Source organism: Pygoscelis adeliae, unplaced genomic scaffold, assembly GCF_000699105.1.
Source record: "Pygoscelis adeliae isolate BGI_AS28 unplaced genomic scaffold, ASM69910v1 Scaffold18, whole genome shotgun sequence".
NCBI lineage: Eukaryota > Metazoa > Chordata > Aves > Sphenisciformes > Spheniscidae > Pygoscelis > Pygoscelis adeliae.
In genome coordinates this window covers 1,882,803-1,897,797 of record NW_008825558.1, presented here as the reverse complement: position 1 = coordinate 1,897,797, position 14,995 = coordinate 1,882,803, and the positions used below count along the sequence as shown (strand labels likewise).

The following is a 14,995-nucleotide window of genomic DNA, read 5'->3' as shown; positions in this document are numbered from 1 at the left end:
GAGCTCGGCCCCTGAGGAGACGGTGCCGCCTCCGCCCCACTGCGGGCCGCGCCCGGTGACCCGGGGCCGGCAGCTACAGTGTAGGTCCGAGGTCTGTACAGGGACCCACAACTCACCCGAGGGGCAGCTAGGAGAGACACCCTGAGAGGGCCGAGGGCAAGGGCACCTGTAGCGTAGCCTGGGGGGCAGCAAGCGTCCTGGCCTGGGCTTACATGGAGCCCAGAGGACGTGAGGGCAGGCCCCAGGTGGGGCTAGTCAGGGCAGTGAGGGCTTATTAGTGCTTTCAAGGGGCCTACGGGCACTAGTATAACTTCTTCTTTGGGCAGTCTTGTGGCTGAGCTCTGTTGATGGACTCTGGCTGGTAGGTCAGGTGAAATGAACGCAAGTTGCCTTAATTGTTGTAGTAGAGGGTTTTTTTTGTTAGTTTATTTTAAAGCTGATACTGACCAAATCCCAAAGATGCTAGTTTAGCTACTGTTGTTAGAAATAAGTATTTTTTCTTTTCCCTATGTGTAAGTGTTGCCTTGTCTGCTCGCTGTTTTTCTACGAGTGTTACATATTGTGTGGGTGTGCAGAGCTTGTTTTTCACTAGTAGAAGCTTTCCAGTTCTAGCTGTGCTATGATCACTGTGAGTAGATAGATAAATCATCTTCATTGTCCTGCGATAGCTTACTACACTTTTCAAATTCACGTAGGCCACTTCTACAATGCTGTAGTGTAGATAAGCTACCCACGTGTTTACATTTTCCTTTACCAAAATAGTAGGGGAACAAACTTCATGTGCAAGACCTCTGAAGAGCCATCTTCCCCCAGGCACACAGTAAATAATACTGACATGTTCAAAAGACTCTTACATGTCTTTTTAAGGGGAGGATACTAGTCTCACTGAGTCTTCTGTCTTGTTTATGAAGCTTCCTGGGGTCTTGTCATTAGAGTGACTTTTAGCTGCTCTGCTCTGAAGAGTTGGCAAGTTTACAAAGTTTGGTGTTTTGGAAAATCAGCAGCCCCCCCTTTTTTTAAGCAGAGGGGCCTTAAGAACAAATTAACAAGCTAGTTATTAATCTGCAGCTCTTTAAGGACCCAATTGCATTTGAAACTTGCAACAATATATCAGCACATAATTTAACATCCCTATGTTGGAGAGAAAATAACTTCAGTGCGTGGGATTGCCCTATCTATTGCAACAATATTATTCTAGGCATTTATTAAGTTTCAGAGTGGCAGGGGCCACCATAAATCAGAAGTGTTGAAGTTGCTATGTGTTCAGTTAAGTGTATAACTGAATTGAAAATCTGGCTTATGAGGGAAGGAAGAAATTATCAGTAATACTAGTATATTTGTTTCAAAAGCTACTATTTTAGGAGTTAGCCCAACATCCTATGACATGCTATGGAAGGCAATCAAGAATGCTATACCTGTAGCAGATACTGGTCTGTACAAGTGACTGCATCAGCTGTGTGAATTGTTTCACCTGGGAACAGTTTAGCCAGCAGTGAAATTTGCATTGATATGCCTGTGCAGTTTTGTTACAGTAAGAAGTATGGTGTTCTGAATTTTTGGAAATGAGGTATCCTTACAGATATTTTTTCTTTTCTTTTTTTTTTTTTTGAGCAATTGGAAGCACTGGTGCGTGATTATTGAATCTGACTGGAACATCTGCTGGGTAATTTTGTTTTAATACAGTCAGTAGATGCTCTTAAATGAAAACTTATAGATGATACAATATAAACCTGGTCCTACTGTCGGTGTTGGTCACAGGAGTGATCCTTGCTATTACAGTCCAATTAAAGTCAGCACACTGTAGGATAACATATTGTAAGGAATAGTGGTGATCCTGCCCTCAGTAACTGGACTGGCAATTCCAGGGATTTAGAAAAATGAGAAGGAGGAGTTTTTCCACTTACTCTGCTTCCCTGTTCCTATTTTTTAATTTTCAAGGCTTCTTTCAAGACCACTATTTTCCTTCATGGATGCAAGAAGCCTACGTGCCTTTTTAAAACCAATAAAAATATCAGCTCAGCTTTGCAAAAAATACTGAACTGGAGCCAAAATGACAGCTAGCATGATGCAGGATTATTCTTGGAAGCATTATTTATGCTCAGCGTGAAAGACTGAGCAGATTTTTATAGACACTCAGATAGGCTTTGTCTCAGACTTAGACACATAACAACAAACAAAAATATTTTCTTGGTTACGTGAAATTTAACTGAGAATTCAGATTCCAAGCAACATAATTATTCTTTTGATATACAGTAGTGAATGCAGTATTAGGAACAGAATGGTACTGCTTGAGAACCAGAAACTCCTCATAATCTAGGACTGAAATCTTGCAAACGCTTATCTGCGCGAATAAATTTAAATATTTGCTGGTAAAAGTAGCAAATGAGAAGCTTAAACTTCAGGTGCTTGCACTTGTACCCTGGTCTTTGAACTAATTTCTGCATTTATAGTTAAGATTGAGGAAAAAAAATAACTGAAAGATGGAAAATCCTTAAAACTATTTCCCCCCCCCCCCCCAGCTATGACAGAAGATGTAATTCTCCATGTGGAAACTAGGAAGAGGATTTTTCTGGTAATGAAATTTTCATTGCTTCCTTGCTGCTTGAACCTGGAGACCCAGGAAGACGGAGGGAGGGAGTGAAGCGCAGTGAGGGACTTGAGCTACACTGAAGTGCTGTAAACAATCTTGATTTGCTGCCAGCCATTATGAAATAGCAAAAATCAATTCAATTCAGGAAGAACTTTGCTTTTTATAACCAGTAATCTTGATTACAAGTAACTGTAAAGGTCTGCCAGCTATTACAATAGCTCCCTTGCCCATGCTGTAGGGTATCTCCAGAAGTTTGTTGGCCTATAAAGTGGAATGAACTCATCCATGACCAATAGTGATGCTGTTGACCATACAGTTGGTTCTTTCAGTTTTTTCCTCTATGCTTTTATTTCAAATAGTCTCCAAGGAAATTTGGTAGAAGCAGATAATGTGGCATAGTAGCTAAAAGCTTAGAGCCCATTCTTAGCACACAGCTCTTGCAAATATCTAAAATAAATGACTGATTATTTGGTATTACATGATTATTTTGACACAATACTGAGAGAGAGAGAAATACAAATTGTGTTCAGGTGTACAGAAGCTTGAATTTTTAATGCAGATGTGTCACTACAAATCATGCTGCTGGTCAGTCACACATCAACCAATGAACAGGAGCTACAGCTTGGATTTATTGCCCACAAACTCTGTGGAGCAAGCACATGTGAATATTCTCAATTAATTCTTGGTCTTTCAGTCTCTGAGGAGCTGGCTCAGAGTTTCGTAGAAGTAACAAAGGATTGAACTTTGCTATCCCCAGAAGGCTTCAGGAGCAAAAGTGTTATTTTGTGGCAGTAGCAGAGTTAAGTTATGGGGGGGAGTGTGCCAAGCTGAAAGTAGTCAAAGTGAGGTTTGGGGTGTCTGTGGATGGAAAGAATAATCAGTAGGGCTCCAGAGCTGTACCTGTCCATCTCTTCCTCTTTTAGTAGTTCTGCAGTGAGCAATTGGTTGTTGTCAGCACCTCTGTCTATGTGTTAAATATAATAAAATACATAATTGCTATTGTTCAAATAAAAACCTCTTCCCTTTCCCTGATTGAAATTTGGCTTTGGTTTTATTAAGAGACCTCCTTTAAAATGGTGAAAATTAAGGAAAACAGAATTAAGTTAGCCATCCTTGCAAGGTTATGAACAAAACTCTAAGGAAGGTTCTGCCTTTCTCCACGTGAAAAAGGTCTTGTAGCAAGCATGTGACCTAGAGTGGATGAGATGAAGGTCTTTCCCAATCTGACTGTCGAAGTTTTATTTGTTTTAATCTTGTTACCTCCATGAATCCAAATATCATAAACTGAGAAAGTATTTAAGAAAAACTGTGTGTCATGTAGGCATGTATGAATCAATTTAAGTTACCCTGTAGATAAATGTTAGAATGAAAATTCGCTCAAAATATTTTTTTGTGTAAAGATTTTTTTCACAACTTTTGAGAGCAGTTTCCCAGTTTTTTTTGCCCATTGTGTGAGGAATTTCTAGCTCAAATCCTCTAGATGGTGCTACAGCTACAGCACATTGAAGTGAACTCACCGTTACGTTTTGTATCTCGCTTGTTAAAATGCCACTTCACTTAAGTCACGCATCGTATGAAAGGATTAATGACTTCAGCTATGATACTTTTTACAGGTTTATGCAAGGAGGAATCAGCATAGGTGGATTACCTATCCTCAGCTAAGAGCGAGCAGAACAGGTTTTTTTATAGATACAGAAGTCTTGCAGGAACTGTTGTGTGGTCATATTATCCCCTCATCTCTTGAAACCATACCTGGAGTGCTGACAAGGGCAGAGGTGGCCAACTGTAGCCTGTGGTGCTGATTAAGTGACAGCAATAAGCCTCTTAAAACTCCCAGCAGATGTTGCTGCTTTTGTATGCTAATGGGAACTTCACAAACCATTTTCTCTTCCTTCTGAGAGCAGATGTAAGTACATGAAAATCGCTTTCTTATATAAAGAGCAAATTGATAATAACCTTGGTTCAGTTGTCAGGCAGAAGCTGTAGAGGCGCTTTATTTAGTAATTGCAGAAAGCTTATACAGAACTTCATCAAAATTAATTTTTTATATTCTGCTAACTTTTCTTGTACTGAAGTAGTTAAGCAAAATCTGAATTGTGAGCACATTGCTACCTGGGCTTTTCAACCATCCACTCAGAGGCTTTCAGACTGGCGTGTGAATCTGCTCTAGTACATTTGCCTTATCTCTGAGGTAGCCACTCCCCTGCTACCCTGGTTATTTCAGTGGGTAAATTTTAGTCACAACAGGCACATCATGTTATCAGTGCTATTCCTGAGCTTTCGGTGACCTAACATGATGCTTTGTGTGGTCTGCTGTGAATATACAGTAAAAAGAGTTGTGCATCACAGAGGAGGATGCTAGGCCATATATGCTAATGTTCCACAGTCCTGCCTTGATAGGGAATACCCACTGAAGCAGTAAGAGTTTAGAGAATGAGTCTACTGGTGGCTGAATCATAATGAGGTTAGTAATGAGGTTAGTACTGTCGCTGACAGTGAGGGCTGTGTTTGTGATTAACTTGTATGGAAACACTGGGCTCCAGAAGTGTGAAAAGAGGGGCATAATCTGTAAAGGGGACCAACTATCCAGTGTCTGTTATAACTGAGTCTTATGTTTAGCTCAAGAGTATAGACTGTCCTTTGTAAGAATAAGAAAGAACTTGACCATCTTTGTAAGACATCTGTCTGTAAAAGGTGTTTTCAGACAATAATAAAGGAGTAGCCCAAGCCACGGAACTGCATTTTAAAACTTCATTTCGCTTGGATAATTGCATCCTTTCTGATATAAGCTGACACCTTGCATTTTAGATTCTTTGTGAGGCTGGGCAAAATTTGATCAGCATTTTCCAAATAAATAATTTAAGGTGCTTTTTGTACCTCTGTTTTGAGATGAAATACTGGTGTCCTTTTCACTTACGCTATTAAAACATCTATAATATTCCTTGTAAAGTAGAGAGTTTACTCAGTGGCCATATTTCATTTTGGGTAGCAGCAGTCTGTCCAAAGGTCAGCTATAGTTTCTGTTAGATGTTGCAATAGTGATTTTGAGGTGACTAGTGACAGCAGCTAAAGTTTAGTATTTTTACTTCCTGTATTAGATGTCTATTTAGTGTTATTTGCCCTCTTTAAAGTACAGCTGTCCTTCACTCCAGAAGGTAAGTGAATGGCTGTAGCATCTGTAAAGTTTGCGTATGTATTTTTCGTATTGCTGAGGCATTTTGGTTTGCAAGAACCGAAGGCAAAACCACAAGCTTCTGTGACCTGTTCTGGGTATTAAGTGTGCATATGCACATTCAAAAGTTCAACAAAGATAACCAGAAACTAGATGGTTCCCTGCCAACCACCAGTTAAAGTTAAAATGCCTATTTTAATACCTTGCATGTCTGCAGTGTAGTGGCTAACCTTGGGACACAGCAGGCTGTAGGTGCTAGTAGTAAAAGGTGGGGTTGGGGCTCTTAAACAAGAACAGCCTTTTTCCCACTCTGTGGTATTCAAATGTGAGATACAGTATTAGACTGTCCTGGCTAGCTGTAGTTGCTGTCTTGGGAGTAAGAATGGATATAGCTGGGCTCCCGGCAATTTGTGTCTCTATACATAATCATCAAAAGTCTGGACTACAACTGCCAGTGGATAGGAAACTAGTACAGATTTGGGGTGAAATTTATTATTGACATTTTTTTGGACAAGAAAAGAGCTATATTTCTCATTATTTGAGTATCCTGGGTGATCTTTGAAAGTCCCAATTAAACTACTGTCCAAAAATGCAACCTGTAGTTTGATGATGCAATATTCTCATTTATTATTTCTTCATCTCAGTTTGGTCCAGAAGTAAGAGTTCCAAAATGTCATAAAGAGTCAGTGTTTGTAAACCAAAGAAATCTGAAACCATCACAACAAGTGTACACACATAATTGGGTATCATGAGACTTCTCCGTCGCTAATGATACCAGCTCATTTACTAGGGTAAGACTGCTTGGAGCAATTTTGCTATCAGGAGTTTCTCCTAAAGGCTTTTTTTAAACATAAAGAAAGTTTGCAAAGTTAATTGTCAGAGTTACCAGGACCATTGCTCATAGAATAATGATGAGGAAAGTAGTTATAACAGAACTGAGTATGAGGCAGATTAAATTAAATATGAGGCAGATTAAATTTTAATTTGCATTTGCAGTTATTCTGGAAAAATCAGAATTCCTCATTTTAAAGAAAAGCAAATGCAACTGTAGAATTTATTTTACATCACTAATCTGTTTGGAAAGCATCTATGTTTATAGATGATACTGACTCTTTCCTGAAGTGCTGCCCCTTCTGTGTGGCAGGAGGATGCTGTGACCAATAACTCCTTGACTGGATTACCTGAAAGCCAGGAGAAGGGGAGCTCTTTGTAGAGACACTTGTTCTGAGAGTCACGTCCATTACTTATCTGACAGAACTCAAGTTGCTGTAAACTTTCTGTCCAGTGTGAAAACTGTGGGTTTTTTTGTAGTTATTATAATAATCAGAATTAGTGCAACTAGAGACTTGTTCTTTTAGCATTGGTGTTAATCTTGTATTGTTTTTAACCCTTCTTTGTAGGCATCTCAAGATTGTGTATCTGGGTCCAAAACCAGAAATAAATTCAGTAGCAAACCAGAAAGCTTTTAGAGGTTGTATGTGGCCATTGTAAAACCTTTTGGAAGGAGCAAGGATTTGCACTAGATTGAGTTGTTTTATAACCCAGCATTGCTGCCTCACCAGTTGCATTCTTCCTGTGTGTGTCACTATAACTTAGTGAGCCTTTAAATGCTTTAGTCACCTTCTTTAGCTCCATGTGAGCTAACTAGCAAAATGCATTATTCAGTTCAATCTTTCTACAGCTAGAAAGCTTAGAAAAAAGCCAACAGAATGATAGTTCTAAAGGTACACTGAAGTGGCATCAAAGCAGCATCCTGTGACAAATTTCTGTAGTGCTCTTGGAACTGGCAAGCTCTCAAATAAATGTAAATATGACTTTGACATCATTAGAGTGGAACCAGAAGCCACAGTGAAATACTGTATGGTGTCATGTGGTGGAGATGTTTCTGTGAGGTTGTACATGTAAATTAAAAAGTAGCCATTGGCACATGGTTTCCAATTAACCAACATATAAACGTGGGTACATGCTCTCTAAACACAACTTGCATTCCACCATCAATCATGATTCGTGGGATTCTGTGTTCTCTTTCAAGTGGATGCTTCAGTGCATCATCAATAGCAGTGATCCATGACGTGAGGGCAGGAGCTACTGCCAAATGCCAAATGTTGAAGGCACTTTTCAGTCTAATCCATCTCCTTTTCCCCTCCTTTGTGTATCTTATTAATGTTTTTCTCAAAATAGAACATAGCATTTCTTGAATGTAAGTCTTCACAACAGCTTACTAAGTAGGGGGATTTGTTTTGTTTCTTTTGGGAAGATCTCATCTCCTTTAGAAACTGGCCTTTCAGAATGTGCCAGTTATCAGAGTGCCTGAATAGATCACAGGCAGAGATAGTATATCCTGATATCCCCTTGAGCTCAGGGGAAAAAGGGAAATGGGAAACTGCAGCACCAGAAGGTGATGATGTCCTTCCTTTTATCCTAACATCCTGATCTTTCCTGGATTTTATGCAATATCCAAGTTCAGCTCCTCTCTATATTTGAGGCAGGTTTTCCTTCTTCTAAGCAGTTGTTTTAAACCTATATTGCACCCTATGTTTGGTGTGGCTTTTTCCCAATCTCTCCTTTTGTTGCTGTTTTACTTTGACCCATTAAATATTTCAGTGTTTTCTTAGAAAAATTTTCTCATCTCATCCACTGAAATTGCACATGAATGAAAATTCAAAACTGTTGCCGGCTTCCTTATGTACAGCAGCTATTATAAGCAAATAAGTTTGGCAGCAATTCAGTGTTAAACTGTTATCACAATTTGTAAGTGACAGTGTGGAGTGCTGGTATTTACAGGTTTTCAGGCTGTGATTCTTTTGATCAAAGAAATGATCTCTGCTGTGGTATGAGTCTGTTGGTTGACAGCATTTGTCATACTGTTGTCTTCCTCCTCTCTGACAAGTGAATGTGAGCCTTTTCAGCTTGCGCAGCCCAAGGGTTTATACTGAATAAACTCTGCTTGGAGACTCTCATGTCAAGATAATAAGCAGCTTTGGTTCTAGACTTAAAATCCTTTTAAAAAAATGCCAGCGATAGTTGCCAAACAGATGTTAAAAGGTTACCTGAGAGGATCTTTCTTTCATACCCAAATTCCAGTAAAATTTTATTTCTGATGCCACACTAAGCTCACTGGACCTAAGTGAAGTTTTGGTTTCAGCATGCTCACTGTGCAGGTAGGATGCAATTCAGGCAACTAGAATGTAGCCATTAGTCACCACTAGCATAGTTTTTATTAAAAAAAAAAAAAATCAAGTATAGTTTTCTTCTTCAGTTGTATAAGATGGATATAATTTTCTTTAGAAAGTCAGCTTTTAACTCTTTATGCTGGCAAGCTGCTATTCTAGTGTTTATTCTGATCTGTTCCTATGTCTTAATCTAGGGAACTTTTTCTCTTCAGTTGCCAGTCTTATGATGGTTCAACTTTGCTGACTTCACTGCCTGTAATTTTGAGTGAGTGGGAGATGGGAATTAGCTCCAAGGGCTACCGGGAGAATGCTAGAATACAATCTCAGGTACTGATGCTGGGATGTGCCTAGCTGGCTGCCCAGAGTGCCAGCTGAAATTTGTGTAGCTTGGGTTATTTAAAAAGTTTGATACTGTACGTTGAATGTGAGTCTTCTTGTGAGGTTTTTCTTCCCTCTGCTTATGGTGATGCAGCAATCATTGTCCGTGACAGCATATTACTGAGAAGTGTGACAATGGCAAGTCCCTTAATTGCTAAGTGGTGGCACTGATGCCTTAGGGATGATGTTTAAATAGCACTTATTGGTCAAGCAAGATTGACATAATGTGGAGCCGTGAGAAGGTGAGCCTAAATTCCATGCCTAAAGAAGGTAAGCAAGCAGGTGAGGTTGTAGTTTTGCCCCCAGGTACTGGCTGTGTGCCAGCAGTCAGTTCCTTGTTATGATCCCTTTGTGTGCACATGCCTGCACTCTGCCCTCCTGATCAAAGTTTTTTTTTCCTCTTGTGTAATTTCTAAAGTGAATTTCTGTACCTTACCCCCCTCATCCTGGATTACATTTAATCCTGGTAAATTTTCTGTGACACAACTACCACCACACCTCTGATGCCTTCAGTGCACTTGACTCCTTGACTGATAACATGATGAAGGTGGAACAGATACGTGGTTCTGAGAAAAATCAATACTTTGAAGAATGTCCTGAACATTTCTTACTGGAATTTTTACAATTTCTGGGAAAGAACTAAGTCATGCAGTGGTTCTTACAGTTGGGTAAAGTGCTTTAATGTGACATTAGAAAGGGAACCTTTTAGGATGCTTGCTACTTCATGAATGATACTTGATTAATATTTGTCTTTGGTCAAAAGTACCTTTCATTTTGGATTTAATCAGCCAGTTGTGCCACAGCAATGTAGCTCTATTTCTGGCCTAGTTCTGTGCTAGAATAAACACTGCATTAAGGCATAAATATCTTAACAACTTTAACCACATGCTAGATTTTCTAGAAAGCATACTTAAAAACTAAAATTGTAAACTATTCATAAATGTCTAGTTAGTTGACGACTCTTTGGTAAAGAGAAGAGCTTTGAAGCAAGCCTGGACTTTTCTGTGCCGCCTTTTAAATCCCAACTGGGACTGAATGGTTTTTAACAAAAAGCTAACCAAGACTACAGATCGGAGCCAATCTAGTACAGATCCTCCACTGCTCCATCATTTGGAACCTCAAAATCTCTTAGGAAAAGCTGTAATAATTGACTTGGCAGATTATTAAATACAACTGCTGCCACTTGTAGGGCTTTCTCCTGCTCAAATTTTAGAGACCAGCATTTCTTTGGAGCTACCCAGCATACTTCTACCTTGAAACAAATTTCATGCTTTCTTTGGGGTTTGATGCCATACTGAGCAAAGGAGGATAGCCATTGGAGGCAGTCAACTCATACAGTACCTGGCAGGCTGAAATCCCTGTTTCCTTTCTTTGCACTGTCTCAGTTCTCTTCCCATTCAAATCAATGGCAGCACTATAATTTTAATGGGAACACATCTGTTTTTTGAGAGCTGGTGCAAGTTTCCCTTCCAGGAAAATAGCAAATTGGTATTAATATTTATAATGCCTGAGGAGGACTGGGTATGATGTAGTGAAGATGAACCAAAGAATGGCACTATTTGCTAATGCATGCAGAAATTCTTTGGTAAGTACCTGATTCTGAAATCTGCCTTCATTTTGAAGGCTAGATGGAGTATCAGCACTTCCATAGTGGATCAGAGCTGTGAGTATTGTAGACCAGTATCTTGTCTGACAATATTCAGTATATTGTGTTTTTACAGGCAGGTGAAGGGACATTTTGCTATATAAACATTAAAAAGAAAGTATCATTTTTTCTGTGCTAAGAGTTCACCTCACGTTGGGGATCTTCAGTTCCTTAACCTCATGGAGAACCAGAAGGTCTTGGCCTGTTAACGATGTGTTGTGTGATCTTGAGCAAACCACTTTACCTTCTTGTGCCTCTGCTTCCCCTCTCACTCTCTTCTGTCAATTTTCCAGAGCACAGGCCTTCTGCTGTGTGCTTGCTCAGTGTCTAGTACAATGGGGCCCTGATCTCTGCTGGGGCCTCTAAATACTACCACTGTATAAAATAAAAATAATCCTTCTTGCAGATAGGGATGCGGGCTGGGAATTTCAAAAGGGCAGAAGAATGAGTCAGTTTTCATGGGCTCCGTTAAAAGTCAAAGCTTTATGCTCAGAGGCTTAAGGCAATTTTCTGAGCCCAGTCCTGTTGCTGTTGGCTTCAGTAATGTAGGACAGCAGAACAGACTCCAGAAATCTCCCATTATATCTGTCTACCCTTTTAGATGTCACAAGGGAGACTTTTAGTGCAACAGATTGAACCTCAGATAAGATTACATGTTGTAATTACCAGTGGGATTTATTTGTCTAATTCTTTAAGCACTGAGTGGAAAAAATGCACGTACATCCCTTAAGTAAAGGGAAGTGTGTGTGTTTTTCCATGTAAGCTAAGTAAAGAATAAGATGACGTGTAAGCATGGATGGGCAAAAAGATAAATGAAGTTATTTATCAAAACAAATATTCAGACTTTTCCTGTACCTAATATGAGTATTTGAATAGAGTTATAGAATGGCTGCAAAGTTTGGATTTTTTTAGGTTTTTTAGCTGTAAATGTAAACTAAATTAAACTGATAGTTTTAATTAAATTTGAATTGGCTGTGGTATTACACCACTTTAAAAGCCACTGGAGACACTCAAGTTGCATTTAAAATCTAGTATTGTAATTAGTGATATCTACATTTATTATTGTGGTAGCTGCACTTTAATGAATATATTCAGTACTAAACAAAGCTACAAAATCTAAACCGCTCTAAGAGCATGTTGATTTCAGCTACGCTTTATTCCCTTGGTCATCCTCTTAGGTGAACTTGGAAACTAAGCTTTAGAAAGCTAATCAGGAGAAAGTGTAAAAGTTAAGGGATGAAAATTAAATACTTCCCCTTGAAGTTAAATAACTGTTTGCAGATGGAGTCTTCTGCTCTTGTCTGCCACCCCTGTGTCTCAGGTGCTGCTATACTTTCCATGCTAACCAGTGTACCTTGCAGACTTTAATGCATTTTTCCACGTGGTGTCCCAAGAAGAGAGAGGAAAGCATAATAACAGTTAAAATCAGGAGTTCTTAGGTGCAGCGCCATCCTTCCATCTGTTGGACTTACTGTCTGACTTCTTCTTTGAGCCCTGTGGAAACTGAATATGGGGGATGGTGGTGGGTGTATACTGTCATGTAATCTGAGCTACTACCAGTGCAAAGTAGGGTAAAATTTACTACTAATGTTATTCTCACCACTCATGCTTTTGTTCCTAAAGGGAATTTTGTTAGGATCTCCCTGTATTCATGAGGCTCCATCAATGTTGGCTGCACCCCCGCCAACCCAGTGGTTACTTTCATTGTATGGGCCTCACTTGGGATTTTCAGGACGTTTGTTCATCTGAGAAAGAGTGGGTTTTGTCCTGCTTTCCATATTTGTGACTCCTCCATATTTATCTTCCTATTAAGTGGAGGAGGTGTAAGCATAAGGGTGTGGCAAAACACAGTATTTTACCAAATTTAGCCAGGAAGGCTAGCTTTTCTGTCGGAATATTAAATTGGCTGCGGTCCCCTAGTTGGGATAGAATTCCTGTATTAATTCTATGGGCTACTTGACTGTTCCAGGGAAAGGACACTGTCTCAAATGCTAAGTTGAAAAGCATTTAAGCTTTCCTTGTACTAAGCTACTAGAGAGGTTCTTGGCATAATTTGGTTCCTAGCTAAGCTGCATCAACATCCTTGGGTTGTTTAAGAACTGCCTCACTCCACAGTTTCATGCTGTCCTCTTCTTCCAGGTGCAAAACAAGCTCTGGTAGGGTCTCAGAAGTGCTTTCCCTGGAGATTTTCCCTGCAGTTGTAATCACAGCTTTAGGATTCTCTTATGCTGCTTTGACCATACTATGCACTGTAAGGCGGCTGAGATTGGGAGAGGATCTAACTGAAGGTTTTAAAGTAATTTCTGCAGAACCATATTGATTTCATCTCTATTAAATTCATTGAGTTTTCCCATAAGGGCTTTTTAATTTAACTGTTGCTACAAAATGCTGTGCAACTTACCTGGCAAGAATGCTGTGGAGTTATAAGCCCTTCAGGCAGTCCCTTAAAGGCAAAGCTGTAAAGTTGGGTGAACTATTCACAGCCAGGAGTTTTTTATTCAATGAATTTACCACTTTGTCTGTTCACAGATTACTGACAAACAGCCACTGACTTTTTATGAATTTGTTCATTATCCCAAATTATTCAATGCCTGGTTTATGCAATGCAGTTTTAGCTTCAGGGCTGCTGGCAGACTGATCCACAAGTATTGTTTGAATACCACTGTTTGTAATTCTTACAGAAAAGCCCTGTAAAACTCAATAGAGGCCTGGTGTTTTATTTCTGGGCACGTCTATAAAACTTAGCAGAAAATTATATCCTTGCCATAAAATTCTACAGCTTAGTTTAAAGTAGTTATAATTTTCTACTGATTTCTGTATGTTTTTAGTAGCATTTATGTAAAAAAAAGTTTTTCATCACTGTTACTCTCAAGTTTTTGTAGTTTCTGAGAGCAGAGATCTGATAACATGGGTATAAATCTTTGGGAATTCACCTCTTTTATCCTTGAGTGTTTGGTTACACTGCAGTTATGCTGATGCCCATTATAAGACCATTTTTTGCTATTGGAGTGTAAATGAGTATCAGACCCTACTTGGTTCTGTCTACCATTAATCCTAAAATGAAAACTGAGGCATATAAAAAGGGACTGCCTAATACGCAAGTACATTAGATTTCTTGGTCCTTTTGAGTGGAGTTAAATGTCCATGTCTGTGATAGCTCCTCAAGGAATGTGGTTTCACTAGTGAGAATCAGGCTCTGCTCAAATTCCAAGATATCTTCGAACTTCAGAAGCATTTTCTTAGGTCCAGACATGCACCTTTGAAGTGGTATGACTGTGTTAGAGACTGTAACACCAGTGTTGTTCCATTGAGATAAATAGCTTTGGTTATTTGCTTAAATGGATTGAAGATATAAAAATCTCTTCTGATAGGTTGTGTTGGCTTTGATTTGTTATATTTATGTTGTTTTTAAATGTGTTCCCCACTGGTTTATTCTGGTGTAATAAGAAAAGGTACAGGTCCGTGGAGAAGGAATTAATCCTCCAATGTGTTTGGTAGACAAGACTGTTAAAGTCTGTAATGTGCAAATGAGCATAAGGAACCAGTAATTTACCTGATGGATTGTGTGGTATCTCTTTTTCATGTAGTAATAATGTTACCATAGAGTCATAGAATTGTTTAGCTTAGGAAAGACCTTTAGGATCATTCAGTCCAACTGTTAACCTTGCACTGCCAAGTCCACCACTAAACCATGTCCCTAAGCACCACATCTACACGTCTTTTAAATATGTCCAGGGATGGTGACTCAACCGCTTCCCTGGGCAGCCTGTTCCAATGCTTGACAACTCTTTTGGTGAAGAAATTTTTCCTAATGTCCAAACTAAACCTCCCCTGGCGCAACTTGAGGCCACTGCCTCTTGTCCTATCGCTTGTTACTTGGGAGAAGAGACCGACCCCCACCTTGCTACAACCTCCTTTCAGGTAGTTGTAGAGAGCAATAAGGTCTCCCCTGAGCCTCCTTCTCTCCAGGCTAAACAACCCCAGTTCCCTCAGCCGCTCCTCATAAGGCTTGTTCTCCAGACCCTTCACCAGCTTCG

The 14,995-nt window shown here is 39.6% G+C and overlaps 1 protein-coding gene across 1 annotated transcript in view; it reads right to left on the bottom strand.

Moving 5' to 3' along the window:
• The window catches only part of DYNLRB2 (dynein, light chain, roadblock-type 2), a 124,583-nt gene that overhangs the window by 6,218 nt on the left and 103,370 nt on the right, over positions 1 to 14,995 (bottom strand). The window lies entirely within an intron of this gene.